The sequence below is a fragment of the Chiloscyllium punctatum genome, chromosome 51, assembly GCF_047496795.1.
Source record: "Chiloscyllium punctatum isolate Juve2018m chromosome 51, sChiPun1.3, whole genome shotgun sequence".
NCBI classification, from domain to species: Eukaryota; Metazoa; Chordata; class Chondrichthyes; order Orectolobiformes; family Hemiscylliidae; genus Chiloscyllium; species Chiloscyllium punctatum.
The window spans coordinates 12,741,144-12,755,546 of record NC_092789.1 but is presented as its reverse complement, the minus strand read 5'-3'; the positions used below and the strand labels follow the sequence as shown (position 1 = coordinate 12,755,546).

At 41.3% G+C, this 14,403-nt stretch overlaps 1 non-coding gene across 1 annotated transcript; it reads right to left on the bottom strand.

Moving 5' to 3' along the window:
- Positions 1 to 9,880: 9,880 nt before the first annotated feature.
- On the bottom strand, positions 9,881 to 9,962 carry trnal-uaa (transfer RNA leucine (anticodon UAA)). Its single transcript is given in 2 exon segments — positions 9,881 to 9,915; positions 9,925 to 9,962. It is a non-coding gene; the product is annotated as a tRNA-Leu (tRNA).
- Positions 9,963 to 14,403: the final 4,441 nt, after the last annotated feature.

The following is a 14,403-nucleotide window of genomic DNA, read 5'->3' as shown; positions in this document are numbered from 1 at the left end:
CTGTGTAAACTTAGATCGCTATCTCCTCTGTAATTCTGGTGACAGAACGTTCACGTCCTTCCTATAACTTAGAAATACCGCACAGATCCGACTCCTCAAGCTCTCCCATCTCCTGAGGAGTGTTGAGCTTCTGGTTAAACATCAACCACTTGTATCCCAATGGTTAAACATTTCGAATGATCTGCTTTTGTTTTTTTCACTGTTTACCTCTGAAGCTGCGCCAGTCGCCATCCTGTCCAAGTCTCTTTTACAAAGCTTTTTGCAATCCGTATCTTCATTGTGAATCAGCAGTTTTCTCACTGCCTGTTTTGCAGCACGCCATGAGTAAGGCACATGGTATCGCGGCCTTTATTTCAGTAGGGCGAGAATTCAGCCGGAGCAATGACTCATTAACATTACGAGAGGTGTGAGTGAGAACACACCCGGAGTATTATCTGTCCTCTCAAATACGACATTCTCACCATAGTCACACTGCCTATCAAGACTGTTCCGCGACTTAATACGATCACGGCCGATCTGATCATCCTCAGTTCTCCTTTCATGCCCATATTATCTATTCGCTTCCTGATTAAAACTTTATCGATCACAGCCTTGAATGAACCCATCATCCACTCCCTCTGCGAATAAAATTTCAATTCGTTATTCTCTGAGAGAATAATTTCCTTCTCATATCTGTGGGTATCTCCTTGTGAGGAGATCAAGACCTCCCGCATGGATTCACTCCCACAAAGGAAGTGACATCCCCTCAGTTTCCCTCACAAGTTACGAAACAATCTCGTGTATTTGAATAGAGTTACCTCTTCTCAATTCCAGTGAGTACAAGTTCAATCTATTCAAATGCACGTTATGGAACAGTCCCCCGTCCTTTGAATGCATCTTGTGAGTCTTCTTATAAGCAAGATTAGAAATTAGGCTCAAAGCCAGCGGTGAAATCAGGAATGAGATTCATCCCTCAAGCATTGATCGGCCTTCCCCGAATCTCGTCTCCAAGAAGAAAGAACAAATTTTGACGGAGCTTCTATTAAACTGATCAGGGCTCCATCTGATTCTCAGACTGTGGACGGGGTTGAGCAGTTATCTAAATCGGACGTGATGCCTCGAGAAGTATTCCGCTGGTACATTGTAAAACATTGCTCATGTCACAGGAAGATTACTGAGTGCTCTTCTGGAATGCATACGATAGGAGCAATGCGAAAGCACTGGAGATAGCATACTTTTGGGGTACTACGACAAATATGCTGCCTGTGTTGAAGAGATTTAGCAATGAAGTTAGATTTAGCAGAATGAAGTTGTTTTTCTTTGAACAGAGGAAATTGGGAGGACACGTGACTGACGTGTATATACGATTAGAGGAATAGACAGGAAAGACAAGAAGAAAGGATCCCCTTGATGCAGGGCTCAATGACGGGCCGCATAGATTTCCAGAAAATGGGAGAATTTGGAGACTATATCAATTTCTTTTAGCCAGAGCATGTTGGGAATGTACAAGTCACTGCCTATCCGGGTGGTCGAGAGGCAAATAAAAAACATCTGAAGATGGTGTGGTCCGAAATGCACGGACAGATGGCTGGAAAAACACAACGATCCAGGCAGCATGTGAGGATAGTCGAGGCAGAAATCCTCATAACATTGAAGCAGTTTTCAGACAATATTATACGGAGTGATCTAGTTGGCCAAGTCATGAGCTCCCTGAAAGTGTAGTCACCAAAGCTGGGCGTCACACCTTTGGAAGAATGTTTTGCTCTTGAAGTGAATTATGTGCACGTTCACAAGGATGATCCCAGGACTTCAGAGGTTATATTCTGAGGAAAGGTTAGACAAATTATGTTTGTACTCTGTAGAATTAAATAAGTATTTTTGAAGAATTGTATGCCGGATTGTTTGTGAGACTGCAGATACATTCACTTAGCTGATGTGCTTTCCTGCTGGGTAAGATCATTAGTGCGCCTCGGGTGAAGTGTTAGTGCTCTGTTAAGTCTGGTATTGACGTGCTGCCAGATACGACCAATACGACCAATACTGTCTCATGTCGAGCCACACAGACAAAGACGGACACAAATTCAATTGAGAGAACCGAATCATACAACCACAGGCAACGCAGAGACCCGCAAGAGAGTTCCATGAAGCCTGCAACTCAAACCGGAACTCTATAAATCAACGTATTGAACTGGATCACGTGGACAAACCTTTCAGATGCACAACCGGAAGTACCAGAAAACTGAGGAAAATAAATAGCAGGAATGACAAACCACGAAAGCTTCACTGCAGGTACACTTACGACGTGATAAAACGTCGGCAGAAAAACACAGCATCTCGCAAATAAATCTCTGAACTCAATGTAGAAGGTTAAGGGGTGGTATAACGAAAGACTTCTCTATAGTAACAGGGAGATATAGGATCGATAAACTTATAGTATTTATAATGAGTGGAACTGAAGTCAAAAATGAGCAGTTACAAGATCCTGGAATTGTTTCTGTTAGGACATTATGGGTTTACCTGCAGCACGAAAATTACTTCTGTTCAAGAAGGTGGTTCGCCACCACCTTCACAAAGACAACTAGGGACTAGCAATAGCTACTGGTCTCAGCCAGTGACGCCCACATCAAAATCTAAGAATTAAGGCCCTTTCTAAGAATGAAGGACTTCAGGAGAGATAATAGAAAAAAAACTTCTACACACAAATATTAATGTCTGCTCAAATTCCCTAAAACAAATGGCAATCAATTGTTAAATTTAAATTGGACATAGAGTTTTTTTTAATTTAGGAAGAACATCAATGATATAGGTCCAAAGTAAGGGGATAGAGTTATCCCACAGATCAGCCATGTTCTTGTTGAGGAACTGAGCTGGCTTAAGGGACTAAACACCCTCTCCGTTCCAAAAAGGAAATTATTTTGATCTTACTTCATTCAATCTTTTCTCAATCCAGTATCTGTGTTCAACGTCTGATGTAAACGCCTGGGAGGCACGTTTGTTCTTTGATTACAGCTCCTGTCCATCTCAGTTATGAATCTCCATCTTATAAGAACGCAAAGTGAAGAAGTCAGCACTGTGCCAATGGTTAATATACGAGACCATATAAAAAGACGATCGGTGTTCTTGTCTTTCCATTACCCTTCAGAACTACAGCGCCGAGGTGGGAGATGCTGCTGTGCTGCTTGGCGTTTTGATTTTAATAGATGCCGCCATAGGTCGTTCTTTTATCCGTTCATGTTCACTGCAGAGGTTTATACACATCTGCATTGACAAACAGAGGAAAGAGGTTTTGAGAATTTGTCACTGTGCTCGTTAAGTGTCTGCTGCCGTTCACGTGTGTGCTTCTTCCACCAGCCCATCGAACATGTTTTCAAATAGGACTTTGTTATCATTTGTTAGAAAGATGTAATAAAAGGGTTTTGGATGATGAAGTGGGAACAGGGGATTCAGCTGGATTATCAGCCATGGTCATATTGAGTCATGAAGCAGTCTAGAAGTTTCAGTTGGCCTCCACCTGCCCGAGGTTTCCTTGCTGTTAAATGTCTGGTGAAATCTGTTATGGTGAGAGATGATTGGCCTCGAACAAGAGTGAGCATATTGTTTCAAATTCCAATCAGTGAAATGTCTGTCCTAGTTTTCCATTGACTGGCAATGTCACTGGGTTATGTCCATGAGTCAGAGGTAAATGTAGAGTGATAGGACTGGTGAATGGATCTGCCTGAGTTATTCCTCGGCCGGTCGATGTCGATCTTTTAGGCCAAAGGGCCTGTTTATACTCAGTAGGGATACTATGATACTATGTTATGCCTGATGTCACTCTGAGACAAATGCGGAGTTTCCATCAAAGGCATACCCTCTCGCCTCACCTCTCCAATGCAGTTCCTTTCAACTTCTGGACAGGTCTGAAAGCAGATCTGAATTTGATTGCTCCATGTGAACACCACGCCGAACACCAAAGATTGGTGTCGACATTGCATGGAACAATTGGCTTATGACATTGACTGTCTCTTTGCTGAGGAGTGTCGATGGCTGAGGGGAAAAATGGGAACTGATCAGATGAGCTTAATATTCTCATTTGCATTACTCTGAACAGAACTGACGAGATGTATTTCGCATATCGTTACGTCTCTGGTCGTGTCCGTGTGCAGATAACACAGAGTGTCCTTGTCACACAATAAAAAAGGCTTTGTGTTGAAAATGGGGGATACTCCAAGATCAAGTGGAAATAATTACACTCAATGTCTTCAGAAGCTGGTGGACATCATCTAATGTGAAGAGATTCGACTGAAAACAGTTATACTGGTACCGAAGGAGTCTAGACACTACTTCTGATAATCGTGTACAGTGCTTTATCGTAGGCTCCAGCGCTGATGTGTCATCGTCAGGCATCACTTTTGAAGGTGGTGTATGTGGAAATGTCACAAATGTTCATTGTACATCAGTTGACAGTAAAACACCCATCAAAGTGAATGAGCTGCGAATATCTAATGAAACATATCGATTGTGCAATCACTTTTTGACCTCTCTAGCTAATGAATCTTTATTGCAGCTTCTACCCCTTGGTCCACATCTTCAGGAATAAGAACACATAACAAAGAAAACTACAACACAGAATCAGGCCGTTCGGCTCTCCGAGCCTGCGCTGAACGAGATCCTTTGTCAAAATCTGTCGCCTAATTTCGAAGGATCCGTATCCCTCAGCTCCCTTGCCATTCATGCATCTGTCTAGATCCATCTTAAATATAGTGCTATCATGCCTGCTTCTACCATATTCGCTGGCAACAGTTTCCTGGCATCCATCACCCTCCACATAAAGAAATTTCCACACGTATTGCTCTGAAATATTTCCTCTCTTACCTTGAACTCGTGACCCCAAATAATTGGGACCCCTGCTCTGGGAAAGAACTTCTTGCAATCCACCCTCTCTGTCCCTCTCGTGATTGTGTAGACCGCAATCACATACTCCCTCAACCTTCGTCTTTTTAATGAAAGTAATCGCAATGTCCTCGACTGCCTTCATTGCTGGCTTCATCCATACCAGGAAATATCCTGGTGAAACGCCTCTCCATCCAACCATAATCTATTGGTAATGAGGCGATCAGAACTGGACAGAGTAACGCATATGTGGCCCCTTCAAAGTCGTACATAATATTACATGACCTGTTAATTCTTATAAAGAATACAGCGCCCAAATGAAGGAAAACATGTCGTATGCCTTCTTGGCCACTCCATCAAACTGTGTTGCCACCTTCAGAATACATTGGACCTGAGCACCCCGATCTCTCGATGCATCAATTTTCCCCAGGGCTTTTCCATTTAACGTATATTTCACTCTCGAACTGGATCTTCCAAAATGTATCATCTGGCAATTGTCTGGTTTGAACTCCATTTGCCATTTTTCCTCCCAAATCTCCAATGTGTCTAAGTTCTACAGCATTCTCTGACAAATATCTTCACTAACGGCTGCTCCACCAACCTTAATTTCATCTGCAAATTTACGAAGAAAATTACCTATACCTTCCTCAAGATCATTCCTGTAAATCTTTTAGACGTTAGAGCAGAATTTTGTTTACTGTTGTTTAAAAATCAGCGATTGGAAATTCCATCTGAGTACACATCTATTTGAAGCCTTCAGAAATCTGATTGTGTTACTGGTTGATTCCCGGTTTCTTTTAAAAAGGATTTACCACCCAATGTATCCTTTCATAGTTTAAGGGAGAATGCTTTGCCAGATTCAAAATTTATATGAACCTGCAGCTCACAACAGAGTGTGAGGTTTGATTTCAATCTCAGAGATTGTAACAGGAATGGATAAGGAGTTCGGATCAACACTTCCCAGCGTTCTAACATTGAGAAAATTCTTTTCCTTTGAGGTTAGTTATATTTATGAGAACTATAAATGGATGAATTTGGAATCGTGGATCTATTGAACTGTTCGGATTCTGGAAATGTTTTACTATCCCATTCTGGCTATTGTTTGGGTCGCAGGAAAGTGTCTCAATCAGGATTTGAATCTGGAATACAAGCTCTACTGCAAGAACACAATTGTCACTGACTATACTCTACTGCTGGGGTCAGTGTTCTTGCGAAATATTTGTGTAAAACTGTGAAATATAGTTACATAGATTTCCTTATTACTATTCTTCAAATGTACGGATTCACACTTTCTTTAAACAGGAATAGCAAAATAAACCAAATCTATCACTCAGTCCCTCAATTTACTTGGAATTTAAAATGTTCAATGACACTCAAGATTTCGAAAATCTTCCAAACCAGAGTTTTGAATAACTGGATTTGGGCACTACGTTTATACCATATCTCAAAGTTCCGATTTTTTATTCATACATTCCCTTTGGTAAGGCAATGATAAAGGGCGTGATAATCTAACTAATGACTATTAATTAATCATATTAATCGCAAAATCCCTTGATCATGATATCCACTCATGCTCAGACAGACAGCTGGAGTGGAGAGAAGAATTACAAAGAAAATGAAAGAATTGTAATTTGCAAGTTCGATTAATCAGGTTCAAATGATGGATTCCATGAGTTCTTAGTATAATAAATTGTTCGTAAAAACAAAGCTGCATCTATAATTTATACGTCACGGGTGATTGCATACTTTTCACTACACTGCGCCAAGTGATTTCTTCTTACTTTTGTCAGATTGTTCAACAGTTGTTGAAGTGGATAACAAACGAGACAGAGTAAAACATATCAGCCAGTCCCAACGATTCCAAGATCACTCAAGTCCTGCCAAAACCAGGCCGACGGTCTTTACTCCTTTTTATTTTAATAAATATTATCTGTGTTGGTCGGTAAGCATCTGACCTCCCTCGATTAGCAAAATCAATCAGCAACTAACTGACTGTGCAGAGGATAGCAAGATTCGATGTTCAATCATCGATAGCATTCCCCATGTTGTTAATCGATTTACATTATCTTCCAGGTCATTTGTCAATGAAACAAATCCCTGTGCGTTCTATTTGTTTTTGACAGAGGTACCTCTTCAAAGTTCACATCTCACCTCACACTCAGATCCGTCAGAAGCATCGATAATTAGCGAGGGTCTCTCAAAAGTTCGCTGCTCTTTCTCCACTGCAAAGTGCAAATTATTTGATGTTCGATTTGAAGGTATGTGTCAGTGTGCCACTCCAATCCTTTTTCAAATCATTGGAAAACCGAGTACGGTCTCTTCACTCACCAGCATGCACCCTGCTCCATACCAACAGAACATCATCCTGAACAGGAACTGTAAACAATCACATTATTGGCACAAGTCAAGACTACAATTTGAACCAACTTTCTCTCCAGACATTTCCATCATTTGTCTCCATTTCCAATCCTCCTAAACTCATGGCAACGTTAAAACTCATTGTTAACTTTGTTAAATCCACATTCTGCTTACCCAAACGTTTCCCAGGGAAAGTCCAAAGCTCGACGCTTCCATCAATTCCACGTTTGTCAGTCACTCATTAACACATATCAAGTCCTGTCGCCATATGACTCCTGTGCTCACGACGGTCATGAGGTGGCATCCAGGTGAGGTCTCGAATTTAAAATTCTCATCACTGCGTTCGACTCCCTCAATAATCATAAAATCCGCTCAACACCAGGGTCCTGATCTTTTCACAAATTGCTGTTAATTTCCCATTTTCAAATCGATATCCTTTTCTTCCATCTCCCTTCTGACACCCTCTCAGTGTCGCAACGTCTGTTTTCATTGTGCCATTTTTTTTTCTGATTCTCTCACAGGCACGCTTTTCCTATTGTTCACAGACTCACTTCATACGGCGGTACTGATATCTGCCATTCATCTCATCAATACCTGACGGATATATTGAAATTTCCATCCCTCCATTTCCATTCCCGCTTTATTGGACACCAAAATAATCTATGGTTTCTTCCTTTCCATTTCAAGGATTGAATATTGGAAGAGATTGTCTCATATTCAATTTCTGCGAGGAAACTTCAGATCAGGACAGCTCTCTCCATGATAACATGTTGAATTTTTCACTGCTGCATCTTCGTTTGTTATTTGTTATTTCTCCCTGCACCCAAACTTTAAGAAAACATCATCAATATCAGTCTCATCATTCGACAGGGAAATGTCTCCACAGGATACTCAACAACAAGAGGATATTTCCTCATAGAATTGGTTGCGTAGTTTGGTTTTGTACTAGTGCAAATATAGAAGAATGGGTGTTAACTTTAATGCAGTTTCCAAGATTATTCTTTGAAATGAGAGGCTACATGTGGAGAATTTGTGGGACAGGGTAGTACCGTCGGGCATAGTCTTAGTGGAAGGCGTTATACATTTCAAGCAGAGATAAGGAGAAATAGTTTCTCTCATAAGTTCGTGATTCTGTAGAATTCTTCACTGCAGAGGGCTGCTGCGATTGAGTCATCAAGTGTATTCATAGCTGGGATAGACAGACTTTTAATCAGGAAACGAATTAAGGGTTTTTGGAATAGGGCAAGAAAGTGATTTTGTGGATGATTCGATCAAATACAATCTCACTGAATGGTGGAACAGTCTTGACAGAACGAGGGAAAGTGAAGGAAAACAACAGATTTTGGACACAATGCAGCCTTCATCCAGATCCTGTTCTCATCAACACGAGCTGAGGTATTAGAATCTGAATAGTCACTATCATGACTTTCCTCCACTGCTTTTCCTTATGTTCCTATTAACTCCTGGTTGCTCCAGGAATTGCCGTGTATTAACCTGCTATGCAATCTAATCAGGCTTCTCGTTGAAAGGATATGCGGATTTTCTCGAAAATGTTTTTCCTTGCACTCATCAGGCCATTTCGCACGAACATGAACTGAAGTGGGAAAATCACGTTTATTCCGCATGACAGGCGATCAGGGATTAGTTCGTTCATTGTCACTGATTAGTCTGGGTGCGCCTGTCGAAAATAAAACTATTGATGTGGAATGACACTAAAGTATCAAGTTTGGTTACGTTTAAACTAAGAGCTGTGATCCTCATTTGTAAGTACATGCCTGTGTGGAATGCAACCAAGGAGGCAGATTGAGATTTATATATCGGGTTTAATGCATTTAAACTGGACAATGTGAATCTGAGAGGTCAGGGTCTTCCACTTGACAATACTTCCATTGATCCAGATCGTCAGTTCGTTGCCAGGCTTTTGATGAACTTTAAATTAATCTGTGAGAATCTGATCTGGAGGGGTGCCCCCTTCGGAAATGCACCCACTGAAGTTATTTGAGAATCACCTGCAAGGATTCGTGAAATTTAAACTATGCAATAGAAAGCTGGTTTATCTGAGAAATAGACCATCAATTAGCGTTCGCTTAGTTTGTTGATCAGGAGACAGAAACTGGGATATTTTCCCATGAATTCTCCCAGAGGCGCTGTGGTGAGTTAAGCCGTTCGTTTATCACGTTTAACTTCTGTACATATATTTCCTTTTTGAATCCCGAACTGTTTTCGGTGCTATTTCCCATTTAAGAGCCTGCTGCTCAGAGTCAGCATCGTTATTTCACTAAACCTTCTATTCAACAGCACCCCTTTCTCTCAATTTTCATAAAATATAGACATCAGGGAACGTTGTGATTAACATAGAAATTTCAGAACAAAATTCAGCAGAGTATGTGGAAACATAATTTACCTCTCCTAAACTCCATCCTGATCTCTCTGTCTTTTTACAGAGTGAGTGCACTGTGAAACCAATGTGTTAGAAGTTCCAGAGCTGACGAATATCTACATAAGTGTATGGCAAATATTTGTAGGTACGCACTGAGTGTTTAAAGTATGGTTTTTATTCTAAACTGACCTCAGAGGCTCAAGTGATCCGAGACTGCCGAAACAGGCCTATCAGCATATCATGTGTACGCCAAACCTCTGCAGAGCCTCATACCGTGCAAAAGGTGCAAGTTAGCAGCAGTGGAATTCGAACCCACGTCTCTGGAGAGATTGGAACTTAAATCCAGCGCCTTAGACCGCTCGGCCATGCTACTACGACTGCATGTTAGCAGCATCTTTGGTTTTGTGAACGGTGACTTCACCGAGCTGCTTGAGGTACATTGTCTCGAACTTCATGTATAAAAGCACGTATATTCTTCAGAAGGCTCGCTGGTTTTGTGGTATGGAAGCTGCAACTGTCAAGACATTATTCTGAACAATAATGGATTATCTACATTACATTCTGATACCATGTGGCCCATCTGATCAAGATCACGTTGCAATCTGACGTAACTTTCTTCGCTATGCAATACACTGCTACTTTCGGTGTCATCTGCAAACTTAGTAACTATATCTCCTGTGTTCATGTTGAAATCATTTACCTCAATGACAAAACATGTTGGACCCAGCATCGAGTCGTGTGGCACACCACTGATCACAGGCCTCCAGTCCGAAAAACAACTCTTTACCATCACGCTCTTTCTTTACCTTCCCAGCCAGTCCTGTACTGAATGGTTAGTTCTCCCTGCATACCATGAGATTTAACTTTGCTAACCAGTGTCCTGTGGGAAATCTTGTCGAATGCCATATTTAAGTCCATAGTGATCACGTCCACCGCTCTGCCCTCATCGATCCTCATCATTACTTCTTCAAAAAACTCAATCATATTTGTGAGACAAGAATTCCCAAGGACAAAGCAATGTCGATTACCCCAAATGAGTCCTTACCTTTCCAATATGTGTAACTGATGTCCCTCAGGTTTCCCTCCAACAATTTGCCCACCAGCGACGTCAGCTATCCAGTTTTTAGTTCTCTGGCTTGTCCTTACCACCTTTCAAAAATGGCGCCATGTTAGCAAACCGCTCGTCTTCTGGCACCTCACCTGAGAGTATCGCTAACATAAATATCTCTGCAAGGGGCACAGTAATCACTTCCGTAGCTTCCCACAAAGCTGTGATGTACACCTAATCAGGTCCTGGGGATTTGCCCAACTTAATGCGTTTCAAAATATCCGATAGTTCGTCCTCTATATTATGGACATTTTTCATGATGTCGCCACCTATTAGACCACATTCTATGTCGTCCATATCCTTCTCAACAATAAAAACGGAAGCAAATAGTCGTTTAGTATCTTCCCATATTCTTCAGCTCCACACCAAGGCTGCTTTGCTGATTTTTGTGGGGCCCAGTTCGCTCCATCGTTACCCTTTCGTCTTTAATGTTTTTATAAAAGACTTCTGAATTCTTCTCAACTATATTGCCAAAGCTATCTCATGTCCCCTTTTTTGCCATTCTGATTTCCCTCTCAAGTATACTCCCTCTGCCGTTGTACTCGTCCAGGGATTCACTCGATCGCTCCTGTCTGTACGTGATGTCTGCATACTTCTTTATCTTCACTTAATCCTCAATATCTATAGTCATCCAGCATTCCCGACACCTACCGGCCTTTTCTTTCAATCGAACATGAATATACTGTCTTTGGACTCCCGTTTTTTCATTTCTGAAGACTTCCCATTTTCCAGCCATCCCGGTACCTGCGACCCAATCAGCTTTTTAATTTCTTGCTTAATGCCGACAAAATTAGCCTTCCTCCAAATTACAATTTCAACTGTTTGATCTGTTTGATCCTTTTCTATTACTGTTTTAAAACTAACAGAACTATGTTCGCTGACCCCAAAGTGCTCCCCTACTGACAACTCAGTCACCTGCCCTGTCTCATTTCCCATGAGGAGATCAAGCTCTGCACTTTCTCTGTTAGGTGCATTCACATACTTCCTCAGAACATTTTCTTAGATTAGATTACTTACAGTGTGGAAACTGGCACTTTGGCCCAACAAGTCCACACCGACCCACCGAAGCGCAACCCACCCAGACCCATTCCCCTATATTTACCCCTTCACGTAATACGACGGGAAATTTGGCATGGCCAATTCACATAACCTGCACATTTTTGGACTGTGGGAGGAAAACGGATCACCTGGAGGAACTCCACGCAGACACGGTGAGAATGTGCCAACTCCACACAGTCATTCACCTGTCTCTATCTAAACTCTGAATACTATGGCAGTTCCAGTCGATGTTTGAACAGTTCAAATTCCCGACCATAACCACCCTATTAATCTGGCAGATAACTGAAATCTCGTTACAAATTTGTTTCACGTTTTCCTCCTGATTAGTATGCGGACTATAATACAATCCCAACAAGGTGATAATTCCTTTTTTATTTCTCAATTCCATGCAAATGATTTCGCTGGGTGTCTTTCTGGGAACATCCCCCGAAGTACAGCAATAATAAAAGCCTTATGAAAAACGCAACTCCCCCTCCTCTCTTGCCTCCCTTTCTATCCTACTATTGCATTTGTATCCTACAACATTAAGCTGCCATTCATGTACATCCCTGAGCCATGTTTCTGTAATTGCTGTGATATCTCAGTCCAAGTTCGTAGCCATGCCCAAAGTTAATCTGACTTCCCTGTTAGTTCTCTTGCATTGAAATAAATGCTGTTTAATTGATCAGTACTACCTTGTTCTCCGCTTTGTTCATGCCTGCCTTCACTGATTCACTTGCTGCTTGTCTCCATTGCACCAGTCTCAGATTGTTATCATTTCTCAATCTCCCGCTGGTTCCCACCCCGCCACTTACTAATTTGACTCCTCCCGAGCCATTTTAGAAAATCTTCCTGCAAGTATATTAGACCCTTTCCAATTCAGACGCAAACTATTCTTCTTGTACAGGTGGCATTTACCCCAGAAGAGATTCCAATGGTCCAAAAATATGAACCCTTCTTCCATAAACCAGCTTCTTATGCTCGGTTCATCTGCTCTATCCTACAATTCCGACCCTCACTAGCTCCTCCCACAATGAGAATTCCAGATATTACTCCCGGAGAGGACCTAATTTTGAAATTCCTGCCTAACTCTCTAAATTCTACCTTCAGAATATCATTCTTTTCCCTTCCTATGTCGTTGTAACCAATGTGTGCAATGACCTTCTGCTGTTCCCTCCCGTCTTTGAGAGCATTTTGCACCCTGTCTGTCACATCCTTGATCCTGGCAGCAGGAAGGTAACACACTATTCTGATTTTTCGCAATTGGCTGCAGATATGTCTGCCTGTGCTTCTGACTAGAATGTCCCCTAACACGATCGATCAGTTGGAACCCTACGTAGCCCTCATGACATTATCGCCTGCCTTGCTGCCAGAAACCTGTTTTTTCGTGTTAAATTCCCCTGAAAGTCCATCACCCCCTATATTTTCCAAAACAGCATAATTGTTTAAAATAGGATTAGCCACAGGAGAGTACCTGCCTATCCTTCCTACCTTACTTGGGGTTAGCTCACCTAATTTTTTCTCCCATCTTATAACTGCCATCCATCACACCCCCAGCTCTTGTAAATTCCTCATCGCCTGTAACTGTTGCTCCAAGCAATGCATTCTGTCTGACCGGATTCGCAGTAATTGATATTTATTGCAGCTATAATCCTCAGTAAAGGGTAAACACTTCCAAAACTCCCACATCTGACAAGAATAGGATATCACACTACCCAAGGCCATTTTGCTATTTCCAGTCTACGCACAAAACATAGCACTGTCTTATTGTCTCACACTAGACCAACTTAATACTTTTGCCTTATATTTTTCAAATTTAATCAACAGACACATCCATTAAAAAAAAGACACATCCAATATAATCAAGAAAAACCCACTCTACTCACTGTTATATATTTACAGCAAGGCTATACTTGAAATAATAGACTTATCTATTTCTATGCTGTGACCTTTCCCAAACAAGGTGCTCCAAGATCAGTTGCCAATGTCGCTGTTTGTTAAGTTTTCCTCGACACTCTCCAATACATGAACTCAGACAGCAAAGGCAGTAATGCGTAGATTAACTGTTATATCAGTGAGCAATGTCGGTTTCTTTCGTCTCTCCCTTACACACCATGTGTTCGCTGCCTTTCTGCTTTTCAAAGTGCCGTTGTTTGACTTTGTTTTTCTCCATAGTTTCCAAACAATTGCAACAGCATATAAACAGTATTTGCTGCTCCTGGAAGTCACGAAAATCACCTCCAGCACCGAAAATACATCAAAATACGAACAGCTGTTACATTTAGATTTTCCCCGTCCTCCATCTTGGCTTATCCAGAATCCTCACATGCTGTAAGTGGAAGTTAAAATAAAGTTCCTTCTTTCGATTAATCTGATTTATTCCCACAATAAATACTTTCGATTAGGAATCACCTTTTTCTTAATAGATAAAACAACTATTCGTATTTCACTGAAAGAGTGAAATTCACGTACTTTACAACTTTACCAAACTATTAAAAGAAGCTTATTTAGATTTCACAAACAACATGTCATTGTGGACTTTGCAATTCCTCTTTGTCATGTTCCCTTAATTCTTTGGATGTAATAATTTGTTCGAAATCTCTTCATCTGAATGTCAATTTCAATTGCCAATGTTTCCAGAATCGTGGCTTCTTCTGTTACCTTCCTG